Source organism: Chrysemys picta, chromosome 4 (assembly GCF_011386835.1).
Source record: "Chrysemys picta bellii isolate R12L10 chromosome 4, ASM1138683v2, whole genome shotgun sequence".
Taxonomy (NCBI): Eukaryota; Metazoa; Chordata; order Testudines; family Emydidae; genus Chrysemys; species Chrysemys picta.
Window position 1 is genome coordinate 134,802,659 of NC_088794.1, and position 7,424 is coordinate 134,810,082.

The window sequence follows — 7,424 nt, forward strand, 5'->3', positions numbered from 1 at the left end:
TACACAGTGAAAAAGCCTTCCAGAGCCCTAGTAGCAGAGATCACTGAAACTGTTAGAGAGCCATTAAAGTGGTAATGAAGCCATTTAACAGGCATTTTCCAATGCCAAGGAAGCCTTTGGCCACATTCAGCTGGCTTTTATATTGTAGAAAAATGTGTTATTGGGGTTAAAAACAGTTTCCAAATGAGGACCCTTCAGTTAGTGCTTGTCTACACTGGCGCTTTACAGCGCTGCAACTTTCTCTCTCAGGGGTGTGAAAAAACACACCCTGAGCCCCACAAGTTTCAGCGCTGTAAAGTGCCAGCGTAGACAGTGCACCAGTGCTGGGAGCGTATCTATTCCCCTCATGGAGGTGGGTTTTTTAGAGCGCTGGGAGACTACAGTGCTTTAAAGTTGCCAGTAAGACGTGCCCTGGGCTGCCCAGAGGATTCAGGGGGCCTGGAGCAAAGCAATTTTGGGGGCCCCTTCCATAAAAAAAAGTTGCAATACTATAGAATACTATATTCTCGTGGGGGCCCCTGTGGGGCCCGGGGCCTGGGGCAAATCGCCCCACTTGCCCCCCCCTCTGGGCGGCCCTGGACGTGCCCTAAGGCCTTGGCTACACTTGCGGATTCACAGCGCTGCCGCAGCAGCGCTGTGAAGCGCGAGTGTAGTCGTGCCGCCAGCGCTGCAAGAGCTCTCTCGCAGCGCTGCAAGTACTCCACCTCTCCGAGGGGAGTAGCTTGCAGCGCTGCGAGGGAGCGTGCAGCGCTGCAGGCGCTGATTACACTGGCGCTTTATAGTGCTGCACTCGCTGCGCTCGGGGGGGGGGGGTGTTTCACACCCCTGAGCGCAGCAAGTGCAGCGCTGTGAATTGCCGGTGTAGCCAAGGCCTAAGTCTCTGTACCCAGAAGTAACTGCTAACCTGGCTCAAGGAAGAGCTGACATAGGCAGTGAGTTTATTTCTTGATCTAGTCATTGTTTTATTCAAATCCAGTTTAAGTAAATGAGTCTGGCAGGGAATTCTGTATAAGAAAGGTGATTAAACTACTGCCTTCATGCAGGCTGTCAATGACAAGCACTTTTTCAAAAGGAGAGATTAGGCTTCAGGTCTCTCTATACAGCGTACACCGAACTCCCTGCCACGCAGAGGAGAATCTATCTGGCAATTGAGCTATACCTGTTGCCTGTTCAGTTCCCTTGGGGAATGTTATTAGTGCTTTAAGGTGAAAAGGGGAGCGGGTGTCACGGAGGGGAGGGGGTAGCAGCAGGGTGAGAAGGGGAGTGTTGAGCCAGCTGCACAGCAGGTGGGGGGGGGTCTCACAGCGGGTGGGGAAAGGGTCTGGTGGGAGGGGGTGAGAAGGAGGTGAGCAGCAGGTGGGCGGGGGAGAAGGTGAGTGGAGTGAGGAATCTCAGGGAGGATGAAGAGATGAGTGGCGAGTCAGTGGTGGGGCCTGGGGCAGAGCAGGAGTGGAGTGTGGGCAGGGCTGTGGGTGGAGGAGGCAGGACAAGGAGCTCGCCTCCCCCAGGGGAAGTTTCACCCACATTGCTTATCCTTTCCTGCCCGTGGGGGATTGGGGCTCTCCTGAGTCCCCAGCAAACCCCGATCCAAGTTGTTCATAATGTCCTTCCTGTGTCTGTAATACACAAGGGGTTCTCCAAACAAACCAAAGAAAGGTCCTTTTCTCTCTCTTTCCATTGAGAGAGAGGGGAATCGGAGTAAAAGAAAAGAAAGGCAAAGGTGGTCTGTCTCTTAGGCAGTCTTTTGTGATTGGCTTATCAGGTGATAGTGTCTTTAATGAGCGTCTAGCTCCAGTCCGGCCTCTTGGTGGGATACCTTGCTTTATAGCTGGTCCATGCCGTTTCAGTGGATATGAAGCGTGCTACTGTCTCCCTCTTGGCTGATCTGAATCTGTGGTCAGCAGTCTCTGAGGTACAGCAGTCTTCTTCCTGTTCACCACCCCTTCCTGTGGCGGGTTTTCCCTTTAAAGTCCCCCTCCTCGCCCTCCAAACAAAGCAAGCCTTACCGGTGCACCTTGGTAGTAGCAAACAAGCCCAGAAAAGCTTGATAGTCTCCTCTCTGAGTGAGCATGTGCCCCTTCACACTGCCCCATGGACATTCTTAGATAGGTCTTGATTAATTTTAGCTTGGTGAAATGTCTTTCATTAGCAGCCAGGGTTACAGGAAGACAGCAAAAAATATGCAGTGCTGTTTTTATGTTAGGGAAACTCGCATCTAAAGAGCGTTTGTGAATGTAGCTAAGGCAATCAATGGGCACCTTTGTTTCTAAGTCATCCTTAAAAATATGCTTGCAAAAACTGGCAAAGAGTTCAATATTGTTCTCAATACTCTCAGTGTTTAAATCCTCAGGGTAGGTGCTTGCTAAGTTTCAAGGATGCCTTTTTAGGTCTCCCCTGTTGAGAACGACAGCAGGTTTGCATACCTTTTTCAATTGTGTGACCCTTTTCCAACCATTCTGCAAGTTCCATCCAGCGAGAGACTGCCTCCATGTTGTCCTTCGAATGTTCATGTTGGCGTACTCACTCGCTAAACTGGAAATAGTCAGTGAATGTATTTTTATGGTTCACAAAGGAAGATGAGGAATTTGGCTAGAAAAGCAAACAAGCAAAACAGAACAAGAAGGAAGGAGTCAACCCGTCTATCAACCAAGATCTCTGGCATAACTCCCCATTAGGAATTTTGACAAAGAATCACAATTTTAATAATTGCCTTCCTTTGCATTCGTTAGGTGAAAAGTCTTATTGTAAATGAACAATGGGACTGTTTTCTATCAAAAAAAAACCAGTGAACAGAACCAGTCACTTGTGGCCTAGTAGTCGTATCTGCCTTGTCCAAGTCAAAATTCTGCCCCACGCTTTCAGTAGTCAAACCGCTTTCAGTGTCCAAATCCGCAACAGTTGTACTAGCAACCAACAGACAAATTTCTGTCCCAGAATCAGACTCCGGGACCAAACAATTCAATGCCAAGCTTTATGCTGGAATCAGGGACTCCAGCACCCAGGAAGCCTGACAAACCCAAATCAACGTCCTCATGAGATAAGGAAGGCTCAGAAATGCGAATAGCAGAAATGTCTGTGAATTGTTCACCATGAACATGGTTGTATTTCACACATTTCAAGAAACTTTGTAGACCACTCACATTTTTCTGATCGCTTTTGACCACCACTTTTGTGCTTGTCGGTACTCATGGAGGGAATCATGGTTAACTATAAGAATTCACCCACCAAGCTCTTTACCAATGAATTGCTAGGTTTGGCATGACTGCAGCAGTGGGTGAAAGAACTAATATCTCTGTGAAACTTAGAGAAATCAGATGAAAAATCATAATATCTCTGTGAAGCTCAGCACTATTCCAGGTGAAACTAATAGCCAGAGCTCAGGAATGCGGATAAAATTAATCAAGGTTAAGAGAAGAGAGAAGTTACAGAGAAGGCTAAGGGCCCATGGTGGAAGAAAAAAGCGAGAAGTAAAAAATGGACCCTTTGTGGGCCCCTAATGGGCCTGGGCCCAGTTCCATGGAACCATTCAAACCCTCCTTTGCACAGTGGGAGAGAGAGACCTACACTTTGGGCAGGATGCACTCAATACAGTTGCATCTCCTGTCCGCTGATCCCTCTGTTGGTTCATGATGTACCAAATACCCAGCTGGCGGCAACTGTGCCAAAAGCGGGGAGCAAGGGGAACTGACTGAATGGGTATGGCTTATTTGCATTTTAGTTATGTGACAGATTGGGGGCATTTTGGTTAAGAAACAGTTAAATTTTGAGTGTGAGGGCAACAAAATGCTATTGATCTTGGTAGGAAATATGAGGATAAGACATTGACATCAAACGCGCCTGGGGCCACCCTGACTGGACTGCTGTCAGGCACAGTTTGGTGAGGGAGCCAGAAGACAGCGGGGGAGGGGCAGCTGCGGGGAGTGCCTCTTTGATAGTGAAGACTCTGTTAAGGGTCCATCAGTGCCCCTTATGCCTCTCTAGAGAGCTGAACGGAGACTACGACAGAACAGTGGATGGTGCAGATTGGCAGTGGCAGCTTCTAAGTGACGGACAGCACAAAATGGCTGTGGTGGCGGACAGCAGCTCTGAAGTGACAGTTGGCCCACTGCAGCAATGGCAAATTTGAGGCAATTGATGGAGCAGAACAGCAGGGGCTGGGACAGAGCTGGATAGCTTGGCCTGAAGGCACAGACAGAGCAGCAGCCTACCTAACGACTGTGGTGCAGCCACCCTACCCAGCAGTAAAAGCTGAAATCATCTCAGCTGGGCCAGGTGGTAGAGCCTTCTGAGGAGCCCGAGCCTGCCAGGATCCTTGAACTTTTCCTGTTCAGGACAGCTAACTGACTGTGGAGACTGGGAAGGAGGGAACTGGCTGGCACACCAACCAGACAAAACCACCAGGAGCACTGAGATTGATTGTTATGGGCCCCTGGTGGGAGGGAGTCTTACCTCAGAGAATTTCTCAAATTATTAATTGCTAGTTTCCCCAAGTTTATTCTATCATCCTCCAACCCCCGGTGCCTCCCTTAACATAGTTTTCTTTATTTTAACCCCCTGGACTAAATGCTTGCAAGTGGGGAAGTATTGCTCATCAGGGTGCCCTTGGGACTTGATCAGGGCCGGCTCCAGGGTTTTGGCCGCCCCAAGCAGCCAAACAAACAAACAAACAAAAGCCGCGATCGCGATCTGCGGTGGCAATTCAGCAGGAGGTCCTTCGCTCCGAGCAGGAGTGAGGGACCATCCGCCGAATTGCCGCCAAACAGCTGGACGTGCCGCCCCTCTCCGAAGTGGCCACCCCAAGCACTTGCTTGGTAAGCTGGTGCCTGGAGCTGGCCCTGGACTTGATATAGTTTCCCAGGATTCTGGATGTGAGCTCTATCTGGTGTTAGTTAAGTCTTTATGGAAACCCCTAGAAAATGGAACCCAGCCCTTTTTGCTGGCATCAGCACCTGGCAGAGTCAGGTGTTTCACCTTTCAACAAATCATAGAAAGTTGATGTTTTATTTCTCACTGACTGAGCCTTAATCATCATGAACTGAAGACCAGGATCTTTATCTTTTGACATCTAGACCTCCTGAGAGACCAAAGGAACAGAAATTAAACCTTTTGTTACTGGTTTAGAGTCTCCTTACAAATGTATTATCATCTGGTCTCCCACTGCCAGCTACCACAGGGATTGACGACTCCAAGCCCCCACGCCCCATGCTGGGCCTCTTTAGTCCCAGTATTGTTCCATTCTCTTGGCCATTTGACAGTGGCCTTCAAGGGGATACATCCGGGTGCTCCAAAAGACATCTCAACAAAACTCCTACCCACACACCACATCCTTTCCAACCCACCACGCACTCACTATTTCACATTGAACAGCTTCCCACCTTACAGCGCCAACCCTCTCAAAACAAGAAAAAAAATCCTCTTCATTGTTATAGTCATTGGGTCTTTCTCCCCATAACCACACTGCCACTGTGGCGAAATGGAGAGGAACATCAAGACAATCACTCGCATGCTATCCACATTTCTGATGCCACCATCACCTATAGCCATTCTCCCTGTCACAGAAGCTAGCCCATAAATTCCATCCTACAGGAATCTCATTTTAATGATTTCTTACCCTGCCCTTTCGTCCCACCATTGGAAACCTTCTCAATCACAACAAACTACTCCCAGATCTAAATCTCTCAACATGAAGAATACACCATAAAAAAAAAACAACCCACAAACAGCCCACCACCCAGAAGGTCTGAAGTTTTCTCCCAGCCTTCTGCTGTGTCCCTGGTGGCTGAGAAGAGGCCCCTGTTGCCCTTCATTAGCAGTCTGCTCAAATGGGCCATCAAAACCAAAACTCACTCCTTAGCAGTGGTCCGTCCTGTTAAAATGCAAGGCACACTGATGATGATGGACTATAAGGTGGATAGAAAGCTGGTTAGATCGTCGGGCTCAACAGGTAGTGATCAATGGCTCCATGTCTAGTTGGCAGCTGGTATCAAGCGGAGTGCCCCAAGGGGCGGTCCTGGGGCTGGTTTTGTTCAATATCTTCATTAATGATCTGGAGGATGGTGTGGATTGCACCCTCAGCAAGTTTGCACATGACACTAAACTGGGAGGAGTGGTAGATACACTGGAGGGTAGGGATAGGATACAGAGACACCTAGACAAATTAGAGGATTGGGCCAAAAGGACAAGTGCAGAGTCCTGCATTTAGGACGGAAGAATCCCATGCACTGCTACAGACTAGGGACCGAGAGGCTAGGCAGCAGTTCTACAGAAAAGGACCTAGGGGTTACAGTGAACGAGAAGCTGGATATGAGTCAACAGTGTGCCCTTGTTGCCAGGTAGGCTAACTGCATTTTGGGCTGTATAAGTAGGAGCATTGCCAGCAGATCGAGGGACGTGATCATTCCCCTCTGTTCGGCATTGGTGAGGCCTCATCTGGAGTACTGTGTCTAGTTTTGGGCCCCACACTACAAGAAGGATGTGGAAAAATTGGCAGAAGTCCAGCAGAGGGCAACAAAAATGATTAGGGGGCTGGAGCACATGATTTATGAGGAGAGGCTGAGGGAACTGGGATTATTAGTCCACAGAAGAGAAGAATGAGGGGGGATTTGATAGCTGCTTTCAACTACCTGAAAGGGGGTTCCAAAGAGGATGGATCTAGACTGTTCTCAGTGGTAGCAGATGACAGAACAAAGAGTAATGGTCTCAAGTTGCAGTCGGGGAGGTTTAGGTTAGATATTAGGAAAAACTTTTTCACTAGGAGGGTGGTGAAGCAGTGGAATAGGTTACCTAGGGGGTGGTGGAATTCCTTCCTAAGAGGTTTTTAAGGTCAGGTTTGACAAAGTCCTGGCTGGGATGATTTAGTTGGGGATTGGTCCTGCTTTGAGCAGGGTGTTGGACTAGATGACCTCCTGAGGTCCCTTCCTACCCTGATATTCTATGATGTATAGAATTTTGCACTGTATCTGTTTGCATGCTCTCATGTTTTAGCCCTGGGCAGATGAATTCAAGCCTTGAAATTCAGATCTGAATGTTTAATGTGAACATCTCAAAGTTTATGGATGTTTGTACTGTGGTTTTTCATCCTGTTTATGATAAAGGTCGTTTGCAGGGTAAGATGATGAAACTCCCTCCAGCCCCAAATCTGGAGGTGTTTGGTTGGTGTCATCTCTCATGTATTAGTAATATAATTTCTGCTCCGCACGGAGGCGGGTAGAAATAGCTTTGTTGCTTCCTTTATGGAAAAGTGCTGTAGAATGGAAAAGACGTTTAAATCGAGAGGTTTCTGTACAAATATCATCGGATTTCATTAAAAACCCCATAGAATTTCACAAAACATGATCTTCTGCTTATGTCTCTCTAATATCCTGGCACCAACAGGGCTACAACAACGTCTGCCTGGAGGCATTTTCAAAAACCATCCCACAAAT